Here is a 26,865-nt window from a genome sequence, read left to right as displayed (position 1 = left end):
TTTGAATATTTCAATTACACTTCCAAATAAAACTACACTTAAAACCATATGAAATTATCCTCATTCCACCATTGAAAATTGACAAAAAAAAAAAAGAAATTTCTTTTTTCGACCAAAGTCGGGAAAAATGAAGAAATTACGCTTACGTCCTATTGTTCGATTTGATCGCTAGTACTTTTGTTTCAACATTAAACAATCAAAAGGTTGTTCTAATAACTAAATTAAAGTGTATTTTGAGTTCAATTGATTTTTTCTGAACGAATTACGACGATTCGTCTTTTCGGCCTGATTTTAAGCTGCACAAAAAACTGTTTCCGATCAGATTTTTTTAGATGTCATAATAATCGTATCGAAATTCTGGTTCGTTTCATATAATTGTTTTTAGATATCTTGATTTCGGAGCACTCCCTCCAATCCATTCGGTTACTCATATTTGTACCGAAAATCAAGTTAAACCCCTAATCTTTTGAATATTTCAATTACACTTCCAAATAAAACTACACTTAAAACCATATGAAATTATCCTCATTCCACCATTGAAAATTGACAAAAAAAAAAAAGAAATTTCTTTTTTCGACCAAAGTCGGGAAAAATGAAGAAATTACGCTTACGTCCTATTGTTCGATTTGATCGCTAGTACTTTTGTTTCAACATTAAACAATCAAAAGGTTGTTCTAATAACTAAATTAAAGTGTATTTTGAGTTCAATTGACTTTTTGTGATCGAATTACGACGATTCATCTTTTCGGTCTGATTTTTAGCTGCACAAAAAACTGTTTCCGATCAGATTTTTTTCGATGTCATAATAATCGTATCGAAATTCTGGTTCGTTTCATATAATTGTTTTTAGATATCTTGATTTCGGAGCACTCCCTCCAATCCATTCGGTTACTCATAATTGTACCGAAAATCAAGTTAAACCCCTATTCTTTTGAATATTTCAATTACACTTCCAAATAAAACTACACTTAAAACTATATGAAATTATATTCATTCCACCATTGAAAATTGACAAAAAAAAAAAAGAAATTTCTTTTTTACACCAAAGTCGGGAAAAATGAAGAAATTACGCTTACGTCCTATTGTTCGATTTGATCGCTAGTACTTTTGTTTCAACATTAAACAACCAAAAGGTTGTTCTAATAACTAAATTAAAGTGTATTTTGAGTTCAATTGACTTTTTGTGAACGAATTACGACGATTCGTCTTTTCGGCCTGATTTTTAGCAACACAAAAAACTATTTCGATCAGATTTTTTTCGATGTCATAATAATCGTATCGAAATTCTGGTTCGTTTCATAGAATTGTTTTTAGATATCTCGATTTTGGAGCACTCCCTCCAATCCATTCGGTTACTCATAATTGTACCGAAAATCAAGTTAAACCCCTAATCTTTTGAATATTTCAATTACACTTCCAAATAAAACTACACTTAAAACCATATGAAATTAGCTTAATTCCACCATTGAAAATTGACAAAAAAAAATGAAATTTCTTTTTACGACGAAAGTCGGTAAAAATGAGGAAATTACGCTTACGTCCTATTGTTCGATTTGATCGCTAGTACTTTTGTTTCAACATTAAACAACCAAAAGGTTGTTCTAATAACAAAATTAAAGTGTATTTTGTGTTCAATTGACTTTTTGTGAACGAATTACGACGATTCGACTTTTCGGCCTGATTTTTAGCTGCACAAAAAACTGTTTTCGATCAGATTTTTTTCGATGTCATAATAATCGTATCGAAATTCTGGTTCGTTTCATAGAATTGTTTTTAGATATCTTGATTTCGGAGCACTCCCTCCAATCCATTCGGTTACTCATAATTGTACCGAAAATCAAGTTAAACCCCTAATCTTTTGAATATTTCAATTACACTTCCAAATAAAACTACACTTAAAACCATATGAAATTATCTTCATTCCACCATAAAAAATTGACAAAAAAAAAAAGAAATTTCTTTTTTCGACCAAAGTCGGGAAAAATGAATAAATTACGCTTACGTCCTATTGTTCGATTTGATCGCTAGTACTTTTGTTTCAACATTAAACAACCAAAAGGTTGTTGTAATAACAAAATTTAAGTGTATTTTGTGTTCAATTGACTTTTTGTAAACGAAGTACGACGATTCGACTTTTCGGCCTGATTTTTAGCTGTACAAAAAACTGTTTCCGATCAGATTTTTTTTGATGTCATAATAATCGTATCGAAATTCTGGTTCGTTTCATATAATTTTTTTTAGATATCTTGATTTCGGAGCACTCCCTCCAATCTATTCGGTTACTCATAATTGTATCGAAAATCAAGTTAAATCCCTATTCTTTTGAATATTTCAATTACGCTTCCAAATAAAACTACACTTAAAACCATATGAAATTATCTTCATTCCACAATTGAAAATAGAGAAAAAAAAAAAAAAAGAAACTTCTTTTTTAGACCAAAGTCGGGAAAAATGAAGAAATTACGCTTACGTCCTATTGTTCGATTTGATCGCTAGTACTTTTGTTTCAACATTAAACAACCAAAAGGTTGTTCTAATAACTAAATTAAAGTGTATTTTGAGTTCAATTGTGTAACGACCCATTATTGGGTTTAGAATTTTAGAATGATATATTAACTTATTTTAGTTATTTTATATAAGTTGAGCAAATTTGATTCTTAATGTTGAAATAGATCTATGGGCTTGTATGTATGAGTTTAAATTAAATGGATGGGATAATGAGTTGGGCTTCAATTTATTTAAGGCAAGTGGGCTAAGAGTTGGGCTTGGGCCTTTAAGGAAATAGAAGATGGGCCATTTATTGGGCTTAAGCCCAATACAAAAAAAAAAAAAAAACAAAAAACAAAACAAAACCATCTACGCATCATTATTTCCCAACCCCCATTTCTTTTTCTTCTTTCACCTTTTCTTTCACTTCTTCTTTATTTTTTTCACTCCCTCTTTTACTTCTCCTTTCTTCTTTCACTCCTCCTTTTACTTCTTCTTTTTCCTTTACTCCTACTTTCTTCTTTCACTTCTTCTTTTACACCTTCTTTTTCTTCATCTTTATTTCCTTTTCTTCTTCTCCCTCCCGACTTCTTCTTCTTCTTCTTCTTCTTATTCTATTCTTCTTCTTCTTCTCCTTCCTCTTCTTCTTCCTCATCTGATACGCATTCTTTTTCTCCTCTACTGCTTCTATTCTGTTAAATTTTCTGTGGTAATTAGAGCTTCTGTGCGGGTGCTTCATCTTGATTTATTCATCCTCAGGCAAGTATCCCTTCTTCTTCTTCTTTTATTTTTCTCCCCTTCCATGTATAGCATTTCTATTAATTTTTTTTTTATTATCTACATAGTATAAAAATTCCTAAATATTGTGAGTCTATTTGATGTCTCAAAAGGGGTTTGATTCACCCCAATATTATTCTGTGAATGGCATTTTTCGCCTCCATTATGATGGGAGTTTGTTCACCTTCATTGCTCATTGTAGTATATTTATTGGTATATCTTATATGTGAATGATGTCTGGATAATTAATGTCTATACCCGAATGTCCCATGAAATTGTGGAAAAATATCAAGTTAATGTGTGAAAAATTCGGATGCTATAGTACCATACAGTACCTATACAATATCTCGATACAGTACCTATACAGTATCTCAATACAGTATCTCGATACAGTACCATACAGTACCTATACAGTATCTCGATACAATACCATATAGTATCTCGCTATAGTATAATACCGTATTCGTACAGTATACATACAGTATCTTGATACAGTACCTATACAGTATCTCAATACAGTACCATACAGTACCTATACAATATCTCAATACAGTACCTATATAGTATCTCGATACAGTACCATATAGTATCTCGATACAGTACCATACAGTACCTATACAGTATTTCGATACAATACCATATAGTACCTCGCTATAGTATAATACCGTATTCGTACAATATACATACAGTATCTTGCTACAGTACCATACCGTATCCGTATAGTACCCCGCTACAGTACCCATCCGAAAATTTTTATTAATATTAATTAAACATTTACTTAATGTATTAGAGCGATTGTATGGTGGAAAAATAACAATTTTTGCCATAACATTCTTCAATGGTATTAAATGTATATTGAGAACGAGAATTTAAATTTTACATTGCTGGTAAATGCATACATGATGCATACATGTACATGATGCTCATATATATATATGTTCTTAGCGCACTTATTATTTTGCGCGGAAATAAAGGGTACCCCAGGAGCGCCTGACGCGGGACGAGGTGGCCATAGCCCGGCAGGTTGTGCTCAATACATTATGTGTTGATTTACTGATATGATGATTAACGCATATTTTGCATCGTGGCTTATGAGCCTATGGGACTTATACTTATGATGTATGCACTTGTATGATTATACATGAACAAAAATTTGAAACTTATAATTCTATGAGATATGATTTCCGACTTCTATAATTGAATATTGATCTGAAGTCGTTGTACACTCCTCTCGGTATCATCATGATTTCTCTTTCTTCATACTGCTCCTTTGTACTAGAACTTGCTGAGCCTTGTGGCTCACTTGATCTTCTTATGCCATTCCAGGTAAAGGTAAAGCAGTCATTAAGGGCGAGTCCAGTGGGACTACAACCCAAGGGTAGTGGTGTACAGAGGCACTCAACTCGGAGATCCTAGTTGCGTTTTGGTGAGGAAGATTGATGAGATTTTAAATTGTTGTTTTACATTAGAGCCTCATATTCGGTTTGTATGGCCTAAGAGCCTAGATGTATCAACATTGGTTTGTAACGAAAGTTATTGATATTCCGCTGCGTGAAAATAGATAAATGTGTGTGTTTATTATGAGGTATTGTTCTATATCATCCTTGTGATGACCTCCTTTCGAATGTCCTATGCTAGCAGGCACATTCGGGAGTGGGCCCTTACAAATTGACTTTTTGTGAACGAATTACGACGATTCGTCTTTTCGGCCTGATTTTTAGCTGCACAAAAAACTGTTTACGATCAGATTTTTTTCGATGTCATAATAATCGTATCGAAATTCTGGTTCGTTTCCTATAATTGTTTTTAGATATCTTGATTTCAGAGCACTCCCTCCAATCTATTCGGTTACTCATAATTGTACCGAAAATCAAGTTAAACCCCTAATCTTTTGAATATTTCAATTACACTTCCAAATAAAACTACACTTAAAACCATATGAAATTATCTTCATTCCACCATTAAAAATTGACAAAAAAAAAAGAAATTTCTTTTTTCGACCAAAGTCGGGAAAAATGAAGAAATTACGCTTACGTCCTACTGTTCGATTTGATCGCTAGTACTTTTGTTTCAACATTAAACAATCAAAAGGTTGTTCTAATAACTAAATTAAAGTGTATTTTGAGTTCAATTGACTTTTTGTGAACGAATTACGACGATTCGTCTTTTCGGCCTGATTTTTAGCTGCACAAAAAACTGTTTCCGATCAGATTTTTTTCGATGTCATAATAATCGTATCGAAATTCTGGTTCGTTTCATATAATTGTTTTTAGATATCTTGATTTTGGAGCACTCCCTCCAATCCATTCGGTTACTCATAATTGTACCGAAAATCAAGTTAAACCCCTAATCTTTTGAATATTTCAATTACACTTCCAAATAAAACTACACTTAAAACCATATGAAATTATCTTCATTCCACCATTGAAAATTGACAAAAAAAAAAAAAAAAGAAATTTGTTTTTTAGACCAAAGTCGGGAAAAATGAAGAAATTACGCTTACGTCCTATTGTTCGATTTGATCGCTAGTACTTTTGTTTCAACATTAAACAACCAAAAGGTTGTTCTAATAACAAAATTAAAGTGTATTTTGAGTTCAATTGACTTTTTGTGAACGAATTACAACGATTCGTCTTTTCGGCCTGATTTTTAGCTCCACAAAAAACTGTTTCCGATCAGATTTTTTTCGATGTCATAATAATCGTATCGAAATTCTGGTTCGTTTCATATAATTGTTTTTAGATATCTTGATTTTGGAGCACTCCCTCCAATCCATTCGGTTACTCATAATTGTATCGAAAATCAAGTTAAACCCCTAATCTTTTGAATATTTCAATTACACTTCCAAATAAAACTACACTTAAAACCATATGAAATTATCTTCATTCCACCATTGAAAATTGACCCCAAAAAAATGAAATTTCTTTTTTCGACCAAAGTCGGTAAAAATGAAAAAAATTACGCTTACGTCCTATTGTTCGATTTGATCGCTAGTACTTTTGTTTCAACATTAAACAACCAAAAGGTTGTTCTAATAACAAAATTAAAGTGTATTTTTTGTTTAATTGACTTTTTGTGAACGAATTACGACGATTCGACTTTTCGGCCTGATTTTTAACTGCACAAAAAACTGTTTTCGATCAGATTTTTTTCGATGTCATAATAATCGTATCGAAATTCTGGTTCGTTTCATATAATTGTTTTTAGATATCTTGATTTCGGAGCACTCTCTCCAATCCATTCGGTTACTCATAATTGTACCGAAAATCAAGTTAAACCCCTAATCTTTTGAATATTTCAATTACACTTCCAAATAAAACTACACTTAAAACCATATGAAATTATCTTCATTCCACCATTGAAAATTGACAAAAAAAAAAAAGAAATTTCTTTTTTACACCAAAGTCGGGAAAAATGAAGAAATTACGCTTACGTCCTATTGTTCGATTTGATCGCTAGTACTTTTGTTTCAACATTAAACAACCTAAAGGTTGTTCTAATAACTAAATTAAAGTGTATTTTGAGTTCAATTGACTTTTTGTGAACGAATTACGACGATTCGTCTTTTCGGCCAGATTTTTTGCTGCACAAAAAACTGTTTCCGATCAGATTTTTTTCGATGTCATAATAATCGTATCGAAATTCTAGTTCGTTTCATATAATTGTTTTTAGATATCTTGATTTCGGAGCACTCCCTCCAATCCATTCAGTTACTCATAATTGTACCGAAAATCAAGTTAAACCCCTAATCTTTTGAATATTTCAATTACACTTCCAAACAAAACTACACTTAAAACCATATGAAATTATCTTCATTCCACCATTAAAAATTGACAAAAAAAAAAGAAATTTCTTTTTTGACCAAAGTCGGGAAAAATGAAGAAATTACGCTTACGTCCTACTGTTCGATTTGATCGCTAGTACTTTTGTTTCAACATTAAACAACCAAAAGGTTGTTCTAATAACTAAATTAAAGTGTATTTTGAATTCAATTGACTTTTTGTAAATGAATTACGACGATTCGTCTTTTCGGCCTGATTTTTAGCTGCACAAAAAACTGTTTCCGATCAGATTTTTTTCGATGTCATAATGATCGTATCGAAATTCTGTTTCGTTTCATATAATTGTTTTTAGATATCTTGATTTCGGAGAACTCCCTCCAATCCATTCGGTTACTCATAATTGTACCGAAAATCAAGTTAAACCCCTAATCTTTTGAATATTTCAATTACACTTCCAAATAAAACTACACTTAAAACCATATGAAATTATCTCATTCCACCATTGAAAATGGACAAAAAAAAAAAGAAATTTCTTTTTTCGACCAAAGTCGGGAAAAATAAAGAAATTACGCTTACGTCCTATTGTTCGATTTGATCGCTAGTACTTTTGTTTCAACATTAAACAATCAAAAGGTTGTTCTAATAACTAAATTAAAGTGTATTTTGAGTTCAATTGACTTTTTTCTGATCGAATTACGACGATTCGTCTTTTCGGCCTGATTTTAAGCTGCACAAAAAACTGTTTCGATCAGATTTTTTTAGATGTCATAATAATCGTATCGAAATTCTGGTTCGTTTCATATAATTGTTTTTAGATATCTTGATTTCGGAGCACTCCCTCCAATCCATTCGGTTACTCATAATTGTACCGAAAATCAAGTTAAACCCCTAATCTTTTGAATATTTCAATTACACTTCCAAATAAAACTACACTTAAAACTATATGAAATTATCTTCATTCCACCATTGAAAATTGACAAAAAAAAAAAGAAATTTCTTTTTTACACCAAAGTCGGGAAAAATGAAGAAATTACGCTTACGTCCAATTGTTCGATTTGATCGCTAGTACTTTTGTTTCAACATTAAACAACCAAAAGGTTGTTCTAATAACTAAATTAAAGTGTATTTTGAGTTGAATTGACTTTTTGTGAACGAATTACGAGGATTCGTCTTTTCGGCCTGATTTTTAGCAACACAAAAAACTATTTCGATCAGATTTTTTTCGATGTCATAATAATCGTATCGAAATTCTGGTTCGTTTCATAGAATTGTTTTTAGATATCTTGATTTTGGAGCACTCCCTCCAATCCATTCGGTTACTCATAATCGTACCGAAAATCAAGTTAAACCCCTAATCTTTTGAATATTTCAATTACACTTCCAAATAAAACTACACTTAAAACCATATGAAATTAGCTTAATTCCACCATTGAAAATTGACAAAAAAAAATGAAATTTCTTTTTACGACGAAAGTCGGTAAAAATGAAGAAATTACGCTTACGTCCTATTGTTCGATTTGATCGCTAGTACTTTTGTTTCAACATTAAACAACCAAAAGGTTGTTCTAATAACAAAATTAAAGTGTATTTTGAGTTCAATTGACTTTTTGTGAACGAATTACGACGATTCGACTTTTCGGCCTGATTTTTAGCTGCACAAAAAACTGTTTTCGATCAGATTTTTTTCGATGTCATAATAATCGTATCGAAATTCTGGTTCGTTTCATATAATTGTTTTTAGATATCTTGATTTCGGAGCACTCTCTCCAATCCATTCGGTTACTCATAATTGTACCGAAAATCAAGTTAAATCCCTAATCTTTTGAATATTTCAATTACACTTCCAAATAAAACTACACTTAAAACCATATGAAATTATCTTCATTCCACCATTGAATATTGAAAAAAAAAAAAGAAATTTCTTTTTTCGACCAAAGTCGCGAAAAATGAAGAAATTACGCTTACGTCCTATTGTTCGATTTGATCGCTAGTACTTTTGTTTCAACATTAAACAATCAAAAGGTTGTTCTAATAACTAAATTAAAGTGTATTTTGAGTTCAATTGACTTTTTTGTGAACGAATTACGACGATTCATCTTTTCGGCCTGATTTTTAGCTGCACAAAAAACTGTTTTCGATCAGATTTTTTTCGATGTCATAATAATCGTATCGAAATTCTGGTTCGTTTCATATAATTGTTTTTAGATATCTTGATTTCGGAGCACTCCCTCCAATCCATTCGGTTACTCATAATTGTACCGAAAATCAAGTTAAACCCCTAATCTTTTGAATATTTCAATTACACTTCCAAATAAAACTACACTTAAAACCATATGAAATTATCTTCATTCCACCATTAAAAATTGAAAAAAAAAAAAAAGAAATTTCTTTTTTCGACCATAGTCGGGAAAAATGAAGAAATTACGCTTACGTCCTACTGTTCGATTTGATCGCGAGTACTTTTGTTGCAACATTAAACAATCAAAAGGTTGTTCTAATAAGTAAATTAAAGTGTATTTTGAGTTCAATTGACTTTTTGTGAACGAATTACGACGATTCGACTTTTCGGCCTGATTTTTAGCTGCACAAAAAACTGTTTCCGATCAGATTTTTTTTCGATGTCATAATAATCGTATCGAAATTCTGGTTCGGTTCATATAATTGTTTTTACATATCTTGATTTCGGAGCACTCCCTCCAATCCATTCGGTTACTCATAATTGTACCGAAAATCAAGTTAAACCCCTAATCTTTTGAATATTTCAATTACACTTCCAAATAAAACTACACTTAAAACCATATGAAATTATCTCATTCCACCATTGAAAATTGACAAAAAAAAAAGAAATTTCTTTTTTCGACCAAAGTCGGGAAAAATGAAGAAATTACGCTTACGTCCTATTGTTCGATTTGATCGCTAGTACTTTTGTTTCAACATTAAACAATCAAAAGGTTGTTCTAATAACTAAATTAAAGTGTATTCTGAGTTCAATTGATTTTTTGTGAACGAATTACGACGATTCGTCTTTTCGGCCTGATTTTAAGCTGCACAAAAAACTGTTTCCGATCAGATTTTTTTCGATGTCATAATAATCGTATCGAAATTCTGGTTCGCTTCATATAATTGTTTTTAGATATCTTGATTTCAGAGCACTCTCTCCAATCCATTCGGTTACTCATAATTGTACCGAAAATCAAGTTAAATCCCTAATCTTTTGAATATTTCAATTACACTTCCAAATAAAACTACACTTAAAACCATATGAAATTATCTTCATTCCACCATTGAATATTGAAAAAAAAAAAAGAAATTTCTTTTTTCGACCAAAGTCGCGAAAAATGAAGAAATTACGCTTACGTCCTATTGTTCGATTTGATCGCTAGTACTTTTGTTTCAACATTAAACAATCAAAAGGTTGTTCTAATAACTAAATTAAAGTGTATTTTGAGTTCAATTGATTTTTTGTGAACGAATTACGACGATTCGTCTTTTCGGCCTGATTTTTTGCTGCACAAAAAACTGTTTCCGATCAGATTTTTTTCGATGTCATAATAATCGTATCGAAATTCTGGTTCGTTTCATATAATTGTTTTTAGATATCTTGATTTCGGAGCACTCCCTCCAATCCATTCGGTTACTCATATTTGTACCGAAAATCAAGTTAAACCCCTAATCTTTTGAATATTTCAATTACACTTCCAAATAAAACTACACTTAAAACCATATGAAATTATCTTTATTCCACCATTACAAATTGAAAAAAAAAAAAGAAATTTCTTTTTTCGACGATTGTCGGGAAAAATGAAGAAATTACGCTTACGTCCTACTGTTCGATTTGATCGCGAGTACTTTTGTTGCAACATTAAACAATCAAAAGGTTGTTCTAATAAGTAAATTAAAGTGTATTTTGAGTTCAATTGACTTTTTGTGAACGAATTACGACGATTCGACTTTTCGGCCTGATTTTTAGCTGCACAAAAAACTGTTTCCGATCAGATTTTTTTTCGATGTCATAATAATCGTATCGAAATTCTGGTTCGTTTCATATAATTGTTTTTACATATCTTGATTTCGGAGCACTCCCTCCAATCCATTCGGTTACCCATAATTGTACCGAAAATCAAGTTAAACCCCTAATCTTTTGAATATTTCAATTACACTTCCAAATAAAACTACACTTAAAACCATATGAAATTATCTTCATTCCACCATTGAAAATTGACAAAAAAAAAAAGAAATTTCTTTTTTCGACCAAAGTCGGGAAAAATAAAGAAATTACGCTTACGTCCTATTGTTCGATTTGATCGCTAGTACTTTTGTTTCAACATTAAACAATCAAAAGGTTGTTCTAATAACTAAATTAAAGTGTATTTTGAGTTCAATTGATTTTTTCTGAACGAATTACGACGATTCGTCTTTTCGGCCTGATTTTAAGCTGCACAAAAAACTGTTTCCGATCAGATTTTTTTAGATGCAATAATAATCGTATCGAAATTCTGGTTCGTTTCATATAATTGTTTTTAGATATCTTGATTTCGGAGCACTCCCTCCAATCCATTCGGTTACTCATATTTGTACCGAAAATCAAGTTAAACCCCTAATCTTTTGAATATTTCAATTACACTTCCAAATAAAACTACACTTAAAACCATATGAAATTATCCTCATTCCACCATTGAAAATTGACAAAAAAAAAAAAGAAATTTCTTTTTTCGACCAAAGTCGGGAAAAATGAAGAAATTACGCTTACGTCCTATTGTTCGATTTGATCGCTAGTACTTTTGTTTCAACATTAAACAATCAAAAGGTTGTTCTAATAACTAAATTAAAGTGTATTTTGAGTTCAATTGATTTTTTCTGAACGAATTACGACGATTCGTCTTTTCGGCCTGATTTTAAGCTGCACAAAAAACTGTTTCCGATCAGATTTTTTTAGATGTCATAATAATCGTATCGAAATTCTGGTTCGTTTCATATAATTGTTTTTAGATATCTTGATTTCGGAGCACTCCCTCCAATCCATTCGGTTACTCATAATTGTACCGAAAATCAAGTTAAACCCCTAATCTTTTGAATATTTCAATTACACTTCCAAATAAAACTACACTTAAAACCATATGAAATTATCTTCATTCCACCATTGAAAATTGACAAAAAAAAAAAAGAAATTTCTTTTTTCGACCAAAGTCGGGAAAAATGAAGAAATTACGCTTACGTCCTATTGTTCGATTTGATCGCTAGTACTTTTGTTTCAACATTAAACAACCAAAAGGTTGTTCTAATAACTAAATTAAAGTGTATTTTGAGTTCAATTGACTTTTTGTGAACGAATTACGACGATTCGTCTTTTCGGCCTGATTTTTAGCTGCACAAAAAACTGTTTCCGATCAGATTTTTTTCGATGTCATAATAATCGTATCGAAATTCTGGTTCGTTTCATATAATTGTTTTTAGATATCTTGATTTCGGAGCACTCCCTCCAATCCATTCGGTTACTCATAATTGTACCGAAAATCAAGTTAAACCCCTAATCTTTTGAATATTTCAATTACACTTCCAAATAAAACTACACTTAAAACCATATGAAATTATCTTCATTCCACCATTGAAAATTGACAAAAAAAAAAAGAAATTTCTTTTTTCGACCAAAGTCGGGAAAAATGAAGAAATTACGCTTACGTCCTATTGTTCGATTTGATCGCTAGTACTTTTGTTTCAACATTAAACAACCAAAAGGTTGTTCTAATAACTAAATTAAAGTGTATTTTGAGTTCAATTGACTTTTTGTGAACGAATTACGACGATTCGACTTTTCGGCCTGATTTTTAGCTGCACAAAAAACTGTTTCCGATCAGATTTTTTTCGATGTCATAATAATCGTATCGAAATTCTGGTTCGTTTCATATAATTGTTTTTAGATATCTTGATTTCGGAGCACTCCCTCCAATCCATTCGGTTACTCATAATTGTACCGAAAATCAAGTTAAACCCCTAATCTTTTGAATATTTCAATTACACTTCCAAATAAAACTACACTTAAAACCATATGAAATTATCTTCATTCCACCATTGAAAATTGACAAAAAAAAAAGAAATTTTTTTTTTCGACCAAAGTCGGGAAAAATGAAGAAATTACGCTTACGTCCTATTGTTCGATTTGATCGCTAGTACTTTTGTTTCAACATTAAACAACCAAAAGGTTGTTCTAATAACTAAATTAAAGTGTATTTTGAGTTCAATTGACTTTTTGTGAACGAATTACGACGATTCGACTTTTCGGCCTGATTTTTAGCTGCACAAAAAACTGTTTCCGATCAGATTTTTTTCGATGTCATAATAATCGTATCGAAATTCTGGTTCGTTTCATATAATTGTTTTTAGATATCTTGATTTCGGAGCACTCCCTCCAATCCATTCGGTTACTCATAATTGTACCGAAAATCAAGTTAAACCCCTAATCTTTTGAATATTTCAATTACACTTCCAAATAAAACTACACTTAAAACCATATGAAATTATCTTCATTCCACCATTGAAAATTGACAAAAAAAAAAAGAAATTTCTTTTTTCGACCAAAGTCGGGAAAAATGAAGAAATTACGCTTACGTCCTATTGTTCGATTTGATCGCTAGTACTTTTGTTTCAACATTAAACAACCAAAAGGTTGTTCTAATAACTAAATTAAAGTGTATTTTGAGTTCAATTGACTTTTTGTAAACGAATTACGACGATTCGACTTTTCGGCCTGATTTTTAGCTGCACAAAAAACTGTTTCCGATCAGATTTTTTTCGATGTCATAATAATCGTATCGAAATTCTGGTTCGTTTCATATAATTTTTTTTAGATATCTTGATTTCGGAGCACTCCCTCCAATCCATTCGGTTACTCATAATTGTACCGAAAATCAAGTTAAACCCCTAATCTTTTGAATATTTCAATTACACTTCCAAATAAAACTACACTTAAAACCATATGAAATTATCTTCATTCCACCATTGAAAATTGAGAAAAAAAAAAAAAAGAATTTTTTTTTTCGACCAAAGTCGGGAAAAATGAAGAAATTACGCTTACGTCCTATTGTTCGATTTGATCGCTAGTACTTTTGTTTCAACATTAAACAACCAAAAGGTTGTTCTAATAACTAAATTAAAGTGTATTTTGAGTTCAATTGTGTAACGACCCATTATTGGGTTTAGAATTTTAGAATGATATATTAACTTATTTTAGTTATTTTATATAAGTTGAGCAAATTTGATTCTTAATGTTGAAATAGATCTATGGGCTTGTATGTATGAGTTTAAATTAAATGGATGGGATAATGAGTTGGGCTTCAATTTATTTAAGGCAAGTGGGCTAAGAGTTGGGCTTGGGCCTTTAAGGAAATAGAAGATGGGCCATTTTTGGGCTTAAGCCCAATACAAAAAAAAAAAAAAACAAAAAACAAAACAAAACCATCTACGCATCATTATTTCCAACCCCCATTTCTTTTTCTTCTTTCACCTTTTCTTTCACTTCTTCTTTATTTTTTTCACTCCCTCTTTTACTTCTCCTTTCTTCTTTCACTCCTCCTTTTACTTCTTCTTTTTCCTTTACTCCTACTTTCTTCTTTCACTTCTTCTTTTACACCTTCTTTTTCTTCATCTTTATTTCCTTTTCTTCTTCTCCCTCCCGACTTCTTCTTCTTCTTCTTCTTCTTATTCTATTCTTCTTCTTCTTCTCCTTCCTCTTCTTCTTCCTATCTGATACGCATTCTTTTTCTCCTCTACTGCTTCTATTCTGTTAAATTTTCTGTGGTAATTAGAGCTTCTGTGCGGGTGCTTCATCTTGATTTATTCATCCTCAGGCAAGTATCCCTTCTTCTTCTTCTTTTATTTTCTCCCCTTCCATGTATAGCATTTCTATTAATTTTTTTTTTATTATCTACATAGTATAAAAATTCCTAAATATTGTGAGTCTATTTGATGTCTCAAAGGGGTTTGATTCACCCCAATATTATTCTGTGAATGGCATTTTTCGCCTCCATTATGATGGGAGTTTGTTCACTTCATTGCTCATTGTAGTATATTTATTGGTATATCTTATATGTGAATGATGTCTGGATAATTAATGTCTATACCCGAATGTCCCATGAAATTGTGGAAAAATATCAAGTTAATGTGTGAAAAATTCGGATGCTATAGTACCATACAGTACCTATACAATATCTCGATACAGTACCTATACAGTATCTCAATACAGTATCTCGATACAGTACCATACAGTACCTATACAGTATCTCGATACAATACATATAGTATCTCGCTATAGTATAATACCGTATTCGTACAGTATACATACGTATCTTGATACAGTACCTATACAGTATCTCAATACAGTACCATACAGTACCTATACAATATCTCAATACAGTACCTATATAGTATCTCGATACAGTACCATATAGTATCTCGATACAGTACCATACAGTACCTATACAGTATTTCGATACAATACCATATAGTACCTCGCTATAGTATAATACCGTATTCGTACAATATACATACAGTATCTTGCACAGACCATACCGTATCCGTATAGTACCCCGCTACAGTACCATCCGAAAATTTTTATTAATATTAATTAAACATTTACTTAATGTATTTGAGCGATTGTATGGTGGAAAAATAACAATTTTTGCCATAACATTCTTCAATGGTATTAAATGTATATTGAGAACGAGAATTTAAATTTTACATTGCTGGTAAATGCATACATGATGCATACATGTACATGATGCTCATATATATATATGTTCTTAGCGCACTTATTATTTTGCGCGGAAATAAAAGGGTACCCCAGGAGCGCCTGACGCGGGACGAGGTGGCCATAGCCGGCAGGTTGTGCTCAATACATTATGTGTTGATTTACTGATATGATGATTAAAATATTTTGCATCGTGGCTTATGAGCCTATGGGACTTATACTTATGATGTATGCACTTGTATGATTATACATGAACAAAAATTTGAAACTTATAATTCTATGAGATATGATTTCCGACTTCTATAATTGAATATTGATCTGAAGTCGTTGTACAATTCTCGGTATCATCATGATTTCTCTTTCTTCATACTGCTCCTTTGTACTAGAACTTGCTGAGCCTTGTGGCTCACTTGATCTTCTTATGCCATTCCAGGTAAAGGTAAAGCAGTCATTAAGGGCGAGTCCAGTGGGACTACAACCCAAGGGTAGTGGTGTACAGAGGCACTCAACTCGGAGATCCTAGTTGCGTTTTGGTGAGGAAGATTGATGACATTTTAAATTGTTGTTTTACATTAAGCCTATATTCGGTTTGTATGGCCTAAGAGCCTAGATGTATCAACATTGGTTTGTAACGAAAGTTATTGATATTCCGCTGCGTGAAAATAGATAAATGTGTGTGTTTATTATGAGGTATTGTTCTATATCATCCTTGTATGACCTCCTTTCGAATGTCCTATCTAATAACTAAATTCGGTATTTTGAGTTCAATTGACTTTTTGTGAACGAATTACGACGATTCGACTTTTCGGCCTGATTTTTAGCTGCACAAAAAACTGTTTCCGATCAGATTTTTTTCGATGTCATAATAATCGTATCGAAATTCTGGTTCGTTTCATATAATTGTTTTTAGATATCTTGATTTCGGAGCACTCCCTCCAATCCATTCGGTTACTCATAATTGTACCGAAAATCAAGTTAAACCCCTAATCTTTTGAATATTTCAATTACACTTCCAAATAAAACTACACTTAAAACCATATGAAATTATCTTCATTCCACCATTGAAAATTGACAAAAAAAAAAAGAAATTTCTTTTTTCGACCAAAGTCGGGAAAAATGAAGAAATTACGCTTACGTCCTATTGTTCGATTTGATCGCTAGTACTTTTGTTTCAACATTAAACAACCAAAAGGTTGTTCTAATAACTAAATTAAAGTGTATTTTGAGTTCAATTGACTTTTTGTGAACGAATTACGACGATTCGACTTTTCGGCCTGATTTTTAGCTGCACAAAAAACTGTTTCCGATCAGATTTTTTTCGATGTCATAATAATCGTATCGAAATTCTGGTTCGTTTCATATAATTGTTTTTAGATATCTTGATTTCGGAGCACTCCCTCCAATCCATTCGGTTACTCATAATTGTACCGAAAATCAAGTTAAACCCCTAATCTTTTGAATATTTCAATTACACTTCCAAATAAAACTACACTTAAAACCATATGAAATTATCTTCATTCCACCATTGAAAATTGACAAAAAAAAAAAAAGAAATTTTTTTTTCGACCAAAGTCGGGAAAAATGAAGAAATTACGCTTACGTCCTATTGTTCGATTTGATCGCTAGTACTTTTGTTTCAACATTAAACAACCAAAAGGTTGTTCTAATAACTAAATTAAAGTGTATTTTGAGTTCAATTGACTTTTTGTGAACGAATTACGACGATTCGACTTTTCGGCCTGATTTTTAGCTGCACAAAAAACTGTTTCCGATCAGATTTTTTTCGATGTCATAATAATCGTATCGAAATTCTGGTTCGTTTCATATAATTGTTTTTAGATATCTTGATTTCGGAGCACTCCCTCCAATCCATTCGGTTACTCATAATTGTACCGAAAATCAAGTTAAACCCCTAATCTTTTGAATATTTCAATTACACTTCCAAATAAAACTACACTTAAAACCATATGAAATTATCTTCATTCCACCATTGAAAATTGACAAAAAAAAAAGAAATTTTTTTTTCGACCAAAGTCGGGAAAAATGAAGAAATTACGCTTACGTCCTATTGTTCGATTTGATCGCTAGTACTTTTGTTTCAACATTAAACAACCAAAAGGTTGTTCTAATAACTAAATTAAAGTGTATTTTGAGTTCAATTGACTTTTTGTGAACGAATTACGACGATTCGACTTTTCGGCCTGATTTTTAGCTGCACAAAAAACTGTTTCCGATCAGATTTTTTTCGATGTCATAATAATCGTATCGAAATTCTGGTTCGTTTCATATAATTGTTTTTAGATATCTTGATTTCGGAGCACTCCCTCCAATCCATTCGGTTACTCATAATTGTACCGAAAATCAAGTTAAACCCCTAATCTTTTGAATATTTCAATTACACTTCCAAATAAAACTACACTTAAAACCATATGAAATTATCTTCATTCCACCATTGAAAATTGACAAAAAAAAAAAGAAATTTCTTTTTTCGACCAAAGTCGGGAAAAATGAAGAAATTACGCTTACGTCCTATTGTTCGATTTGATCGCTAGTACTTTTGTTTCAACATTAAACAACCAAAAGGTTGTTCTAATAACTAAATTAAAGTGTATTTTGAGTTCAATTGACTTTTTGTGAACGAATTACGACGATTCGACTTTTCGGCCTGATTTTTAGCTGCACAAAAAACTGTTTCCGATCAGATTTTTTTCGATGTCATAATAATCGTATCGAAATTCTGGTTCGTTTCATATAATTGTTTTTAGATATCTTGATTTCGGAGCACTCCCTCCAATCCATTCGGTTACTCATAATTGTACCGAAAATCAAGTTAAACCCCTAATCTTTTGAATATTTCAATTACACTTCCAAATAAAACTACACTTAAAACCATATGAAATTATCTTCATTCCACCATTGAAAATTGAAAAAAAAAAAGAAATTTCTTTTTTCGACCAAAGTCGGGAAAAATGAAGAAATTACGCTTACGTCCTATTGTTCGATTTGATCGCTAGTACTTTTGTTTCAACATTAAACAACCAAAAGGTTGTTCTAATAACTAAATTAAAGTGTATTTTGAGTTCAATTGACTTTTTGTGAACGAATTACGACGATTCGACTTTTCGGCCTGATTTTTAGCTGCACAAAAAACTGTTTCCGATCAGATTTTTTTCGATGTCATAATAATCGTATCGAAATTCTGGTTCGTTTCATATAATTTTTTTTAGATATCTTGATTTCGGAGCACTCCCTCCAATCCATTCGGTTACTCATAATTGTACCGAAAATCAAGTTAAACCCCTAATCTTTTGAATATTTCAATTACACTTCCAAATAAAACTACACTTAAAACCATATGAAATTATCTTCATTCCACCATTGAAAATTGAAAAAAAAAAAAGAAATTTTTTTTTCGACCAAAGTCGGGAAAAATGAAGAAATTACGCTTACGTCCTATTGTTCGATTTGATCGCTAGTACTTTTGTTTCAACATTAAACAACCAAAAGGTTGTTCTAATAACTAAATTAAAGTGTATTTTGAGTTCAATTGACTTTTTGTGAACGAATTACGACGATTCGACTTTTCGGCCTGATTTTTAGCTGCACAAAAAACTGTTTCCGATCAGATTTTTTTCGATGTCATAATAATCGTATCGAAATTCTGGTTCGTTTCATATAATTTTTTTTAGATATCTTGATTTCGGAGCACTCCCTCCAATCCATTCGGTTACTCATAATTGTACCGAAAATCAAGTTAAACCCCTAATCTTTTGAATATTTCAATTACACTTCCAAATAAAACTACACTTAAAACCATATGAAATTATCTTCATTCCACCATTGAAAATTGACAAAAAAAAAAAGAAATTTTTTTTTCGACCAAAGTCGGGAAAAATGAAGAAATTACGCTTACGTCCTATTGTTCGATTTGATCGCTAGTACTTTTGTTTCAACATTAAACAACCAAAAGGTTGTTCTAATAACTAAATTAAAGTGTATTTTGAGTTCAATTGACTTTTTGTGAACGAATTACGACGATTCGACTTTTCGGCCTGATTTTTAGCTGCACAAAAAACTGTTTCCGATCAGATTTTTTTCGATGTCATAATAATCGTATCGAAATTCTGGTTCGTTTCATATAATTGTTTTTAGATATCTTGATTTCGGAGCACTCCCTCCAATCCATTCGGTTACTCATAATTGTACCGAAAATCAAGTTAAACCCCTAATCTTTTGAATATTTCAATTACACTTCCAAATAAAACTACACTTAAAACCATATGAAATTATCTTCATTCCACCATTGAAAATTGAAAAAAAAAAAGAAATTTCTTTTTTCGACCAAAGTCGGGAAAAATGAAGAAATTACGCTTACGTCCTATTGTTCGATTTGATCGCTAGTACTTTTGTTTCAACATTAAACAACCAAAAGGTTGTTCTAATAACTAAATTAAAGTGTATTTTGAGTTCAATTGACTTTTTGTGAACGAATTACGACGATTCGACTTTTCGGCCTGATTTTTAGCTGCACAAAAAACTGTTTCCGATCAGATTTTTTTCGATGTCATAATAATCGTATCGAAATTCTGGTTCGTTTCATATAATTGTTTTTAGATATCTTGATTTCGGAGCACTCCCTCCAATCCATTCGGTTACTCATAATTGTACCGAAAATCAAGTTAAACCCCTAATCTTTTGAATATTTCAATTACACTTCCAAATAAAACTACACTTAAAACCATATGAAATTATCTTCATTCCACCATTGAAAATTGACAAAAAAAAAAAGAAATTTCTTTTTTCGACCAAAGTCGGAAAAATGAAGAAATTACGCTTACGTCCTATTGTTCGATTTGATCGCTAGTACTTTTGTTTCAACATTAAACAACCAAAAGGTTGTTCTAATAACTAAATTAAAGTGTATTTTGAGTTCAATTGACTTTTTGTGAACGAATTACGACGATTCGACTTTTCGGCCTGATTTTTAGCTGCACAAAAAACTGTTTCCGATCAGATTTTTTTCGATGTCATAATAATCGTATCGAAATTCTGGTTCGTTTCATATAATTGTTTTTAGATATCTTGATTTCGGAGCACTCCCTCCAATCCATTCGGTTACTCATAATTGTACCGAAAATCAAGTTAAACCCCTAATCTTTTGAATATTTCAATTACACTTCCAAATAAAACTACACTTAAAACCATATGAAATTATCTTCATTCCACCATTGAAAATTGACAAAAAAAAAAAGAAATTTCTTTTTTCGACCAAAGTCGGGAAAAATGAAGAAATTACGCTTACGTCCTATTGTTCGATTTGATCGCTAGTACTTTTGTTTCAACATTAAACAACCAAAAGGTTGTTCTAATAACTAAATTAAAGTGTATTTTGAGTTCAATTGACTTTTTGTGAACGAATTACGACGATTCGACTTTTCGGCCTGATTTTTAGCTGCACAAAAAACTGTTTCCGATCAGATTTTTTTCGATGTCATAATAATCGTATCGAAATTCTGGTTCGTTTCATATAATTGTTTTTAGATATCTTGATTTCGGAGCACTCCCTCCAATCCATTCGGTTACTCATAATTGTACCGAAAATCAAGTTAAACCCCTAATCTTTTGAATATTTCAATTACACTTCCAAATAAAACTACACTTAAAACCATATGAAATTATCTTCATTCCACCATTGAAAATTGAGAAAAAAAAAAAGAAATTTCTTTTTTCGACCAAAGTCGGGAAAAATGAAGAAATTACGCTTACGTCCTATTGTTCGATTTGATCGCTAGTACTTTTGTTTCAACATTAAACAACCAAAAGGTTGTTCTAATAACTAAATTAAAGTGTATTTTGAGTTCAATTGACTTTTTGTGAACGAATTACGACGATTCGACTTTTCGGCCTGATTTTTAGCTGCACAAAAAACTGTTTCCGATCAGATTTTTTTCGATGTCATAATAATCGTATCGAAATTCTGGTTCGTTTCATATAATTGTTTTTAGATATCTTGATTTCGGAGCACTCCCTCCAATCCATTCGGTTACTCATAATTGTACCGAAAATCAAGTTAAACCCCTAATCTTTTGAATATTTCAATTACACTTCCAAATAAAACTACACTTAAAACCATATGAAATTATCTTCATTCCACCATTGAAAATTGACAAAAAAAAAAGAAATTTCTTTTTTCGACCAAAGTCGGGAAAAATGAAGAAATTACGCTTACGTCCTATTGTTCGATTTGATCGCTAGTACTTTTGTTTCAACATTAAACAACCAAAAGGTTGTTCTAATAACTAAATTAAAGTGTATTTTGAGTTCAATTGACTTTTTGTGAACGAATTACGACGATTCGACTTTTCGGCCTGATTTTTAGCTGCACAAAAAACTGTTTCCGATCAGATTTTTTTCGATGTCATAATAATCGTATCGAAATTCTGGTTCGTTTCATATAATTTTTTTTAGATATCTTGATTTCGGAGCACTCCCTCCAATCCATTCGGTTACTCATAATTGTACCGAAAATCAAGTTAAACCCCTAATCTTTTGAATATTTCAATTACACTTCCAAATAAAACTACACTTAAAACCATATGAAATTATCTTCATTCCACCATTGAAAATTGACAAAAAAAAAGAAATTTCTTTTTTCGACCAAAGTCGGGAAAAATGAAGAAATTACGCTTACGTCCTATTGTTCGATTTGATCGCTAGTACTTTTGTTTCAACATTAAACAACCAAAAGGTTGTTCTAATAACTAAATTAAAGTGTATTTTGAGTTCAATTGACTTTTTGTGAACGAATTACGACGATTCGTCTTTTCGGCCTGATTTTTAGCTGCACAAAAAACTGTTTCCGATCAGATTTTTTTCGATGTCATAATAATCGTATCGAAATTCTGGTTCGTTTCATATAATTGTTTTTAGATATCTTGATTTCGGAGCACTCCCTCCAATCCATTCGGTTACTCATAATTGTACCGAAAATCAAGTTAAACCCCTAATCTTTTGAATATTTCAATTACACTTCCAAATAAAACTACACTTAAAACCATATGAAATTATCTTCATTCCACCATTGAAAATTGACAAAAAAAAAAAAGAAATTTCTTTTTTCGACCAAAGTCGGGAAAAATGAAGAAATTACGCTTACGTCCTATTGTTCGATTTGATCGCTAGTACTTTTGTTTCAACATTAAACAACCAAAAGGTTGTTCTAATAACTAAATTAAAGTGTATTTTGAGTTCAATTGACTTTTTGTGAACGAATTACGACGATTCGTCTTTTCGGCCTGATTTTTAGCTGCACAAAAAACTGTTTCCGATCAGATTTTTTTCGATGTCATAATAATCGTATCGAAATTCTGGTTCGTTTCATATAATTGTTTTTAGATATCTTGATTTCGGAGCACTCCCTCCAATCCATTCGGTTACTCATAATTGTACCGAAAATCAAGTTAAACCCCTAATCTTTTGAATATTTCAATTACACTTCCAAATAAAACTACACTTAAAACCATATGAAATTATCTTCATTCCACCATTGAAAATTGACAAAAAAAAAAAGAAATTTCTTTTTTCGACCAAAGTCGGGAAAAATGAAGAAATTACGCTTACGTCCTATTGTTCGATTTGATCGCTAGTACTTTTGTTTCAACATTAAACAACCAAAAGGTTGTTCTAATAACTAAATTAAAGTGTATTTTGAGTTCAATTGACTTTTTGTGAACGAATTACGACGATTCGACTTTTCGACCTGATTTTAGCTGCACAAAAAACTGTTTCCGATCAGATTTTTTTCGATGTCATAATAATCGTATCGAAATTCTGGTTCGTTTCATATAATTGTTTTTAGATATCTTGATTTCGGAGCACTCCCTCCAATCCATTCGGTTACTCATAATTGTACCGAAAATCAAGTTAAACCCCTAATCTTTTGAATATTTCAATTACACTTCCAAATAAAACTACACTTAAAACCATATGAAATTATCTTCATTCCACCATTGAAAATTGACAAAAAAAAAAAAGAAATTTCTTTTTTAGACCAAAGTCGGGAAAAATGAAGAAATTACGCTTACGTCCTATTGTTCGATTTGATCGCTAGTACTTTTGTTTCAACATTAAACAACCAAAAGGTTGTTCTAATAACTAAATTAAAGTGTATTTTGAGTTCAATTGACTTTTTGTGAACGAATTACGACGATTCGTCTTTTCGGCCTGATTTTTAGCTGCACAAAAAACTGTTTCCGATCAGATTTTTTTCGATGTCATAATAATCGTATCGAAATTCTGGTTCGTTTCATATAATTGTTTTTAGATATCTTGATTTCGGAGCACTCCCTCCAATCCATTCGGTTACTCATAATTGTACCGAAAATCAAGTTAAACCCCTAATCTTTTGAATATTTCAATTACACTTCCAAATAAAACTACACTTAAAACCATATGAAATTATCTTCATTCCACCATTGAAAATTGACAAAAAAAAAAGAAATTTCTTTTTTCGACCAAAGTCGGGAAAAATGAAGAAATTACGCTTACGTCCTATTGTTCGATTTGATCGCTAGTACTTTTGTTTCAACATTAAACAACCAAAAGGTTGTTCTAATAACTAAATTAAAGTGTATTTTGAGTTCAATTGACTTTTTGTGAACGAATTACGACGATTCGACTTTTCGGCCTGATTTTTAGCTGCACAAAAAACTGTTTCCGATCAGATTTTTTTCGATGTCATAATAATCGTATCGAAATTCTGGTTCGTTTCATATAATTGTTTTTAGATATCTTGATTTCGGAGCACTCCCTCCAATCCATTCGGTTACTCATAATTGTACCGAAAATCAAGTTAAACCCCTAATCTTTTGAATATTTCAATTACACTTCCAAATAAAACTACACTTAAAACCATATGAAATTATCTTCATTCCACCATTGAAAATTAACAAAAAAAAAAGAAATTTCTTTTTTCGACCAAAGTCGGGAAAAATGAAGAAATTACGCTTACGTCCTATTGTTCGATTTGATCGCTAGTACTTTTGTTTCAACATTAAACAATCAAAAGGTTGTTCTAATAACTAAATTAAAGTGTATTTTGAGTTCAATTGACTTTTTGTGAACGAATTACGACGATTCGACTTTTCGGCCTGATTTTTAGCTGCACAAAAAACTGTTTTCGATCAGATTTTTTTCGATGTCATAATAATCGTATCGAAATTCTGGTTCGTTTCATATAATTGTTTTTAGATATCTTGATTTCGGAGCACTCCCTCCAATCCATTCGGTTACTCATAATTGTACCGAAAATCAAGTTAAACCCCTAATCTTTTGAATATTTCAATTACACTTCCAAATAAAACTACACTTAAAACCATATGAAATTATCTTCATTCCACCATTGAAAATTGACAAAAAAAAAAAAAAGAATTTTTTTTTTCGACCAAAGTCGGGAAAAATGAAAAAATTACGCTTACGTCCTATTGTTCGATTTGATCGCTAGTACTTTTGTTTCAACATTAAACAACCAAAAGGTTGTTCTAATAACTAAATTAAAGTGTATTTTGAGTTCAATTGACTTTTTTGTGAACGAATTACGACGATTCGACTTTTCTGCCTGATTTTTAGCTGCACAAAAAACTGTTTCCGATCAGATTTTTTTCGATGTCATAATAATCGTATCGAAATTCTGGTTCGTTTCATATAATTGTTTTTAGATATCTTGATTTCGGAGCACTCCCTCCAATCCATTCGGTTACTCATAATTGTACCGAAAATCAAGTTAAACCCTAATCTTTTGAATATTTCAATTACACTTCCAAATAAAACTACACTTAAAACCATATGAAATTATCTTCATTCCACCATTGAAAATTGACAAAAAAAAAAAGAAATTTCTTTTTTCGACCAAAAGCGGGAAAAATGAAAAAATTACGCATACGTCCTATTGTTCGATTTGATCGCTAGTACTTTTGTTTCAACATTAAACAATCAAAAGGTTGTTCTAATAACTAAATTAAAGTGTATTTTGAGTTCAATTGACTTTTTGTGAACGAATTACGACGATTCGTCTTTTCGGCCTGATTTTTAGCTGCACAAAAAACTGTTTCCGATCAGATTTTTTTCGATGTCATAATAATCGTATCGAAATTCTGGTTCGTTTCATATAATTGTTTTTAGATATCTTGATTTCGGAGCACTCCCTCCAATCCATTCGGTTACTCATAATTGTACCGAAAATCAAGTTAAACCCCTAATCTTTTGAATATTTCAATTACACTTCCAAATAAAACTACACTTAAAACCATATGAAATTATCTTCATTCCACCATTGAAAATTGACAAAAAAAAAAAAAGAAATTTCTTTTTTACCAAAGTCGGGAAAAATGAAAAATTACGCTTACGTCCTATTGTTCGATTTGATCGCTAGTACTTTTGTTTCAACATTAAACAACCAAAAGGTTGTTCTAATAACTAAATTAAAGTGTATTTTGAGTTCAATTGACTTTTTGTGAACGAATTACGACGATTCGACTTTTCGGCCTGATTTTTAGCTGCACAAAAAACTGTTTCCGATCAGATTTTTTTCGATGTCATAATAATCGTATCGAAATTCTGGTTCGTTTCATATAATTGTTTTTAGATATCTTGATTTCGGAGCACTCCCTCCAATCCATTCGGTTACTCATAATTGTACCGAAAATCAAGTTAAACCCCTAATCTTTTGAATATTTCAATTACACTTCCAAATAAAACTACACTTAAAACCATATGAAATTATCTTCATTCCACCATTGAAAATTGACAAAAAAAAAAAAAAAGAATTTCTTTTTTACACCAAAGTCTTGAAAAATGAAAAAATTACGCTTACGTCCTATTGTTCGATTTGATCGCTAGTACTTTTGTTTCAACATTAAACAACCAAAGGTTTTTCTAATAACTAAATTAAAGTGTATTTTGAGTTCAATTGACTTTTTGTGAACGAATTACGACGATTCGACTTTTCGGCCTGATTTTTAGCTGCACAAAAAACTGTTTCCGATCAGATTTTTTTCGATGTCATAATAATCGTATCGA

General features: G+C 31.3%; 4 long non-coding RNA genes across 7 annotated transcripts; 3 read left to right on the top strand and 1 right to left on the bottom strand.

Annotated features, from left to right (window-relative positions):
• The first annotated feature begins 551 nt into the window (after positions 1-551).
• LOC127810435 (uncharacterized) lies at positions 552-26,114 on the top strand. The gene is made up of 3 exons (XR_008025445.1): positions 552-668; positions 1,134-2,527; positions 23,931-26,114. It is a non-coding gene; the product is annotated as an uncharacterized LOC127810435 (long non-coding RNA).
• LOC127810437 (uncharacterized) lies at positions 5,204-8,215 on the bottom strand. Its single transcript, XR_008025447.1, has 2 exons — positions 8,138-8,215; positions 5,204-6,748 (listed from the first exon to the last, which is right to left on the bottom strand). It is a non-coding gene; the product is annotated as an uncharacterized LOC127810437 (long non-coding RNA).
• On the top strand, positions 8,463-23,330 carry LOC127810434 (uncharacterized). 4 transcript variants are annotated; one of them, XR_008025444.1, is made up of 2 exons: positions 8,463-8,605; positions 18,373-23,330. It is a non-coding gene; the product is annotated as an uncharacterized LOC127810434 (long non-coding RNA). The 4 variants fall into 4 exon arrangements; XR_008025443.1 differs by having other exon boundaries at positions 17,909-23,330; XR_008025442.1 differs by having other exon boundaries at positions 17,447-23,330.
• LOC127810436 (uncharacterized) lies at positions 10,006-13,573 on the top strand. The gene is made up of 2 exons (XR_008025446.1): positions 10,006-11,388; positions 12,319-13,573. It is a non-coding gene; the product is annotated as an uncharacterized LOC127810436 (long non-coding RNA).
• Positions 26,115-26,865: the final 751 nt, after the last annotated feature.

This window comes from Diospyros lotus, chromosome 9, assembly GCF_014633365.1.
Source record: "Diospyros lotus cultivar Yz01 chromosome 9, ASM1463336v1, whole genome shotgun sequence".
Classification (NCBI taxonomy): domain Eukaryota; kingdom Viridiplantae; phylum Streptophyta; class Magnoliopsida; order Ericales; family Ebenaceae; genus Diospyros; species Diospyros lotus.
This window is presented reverse-complemented; position numbering and strand designations above follow the sequence as displayed.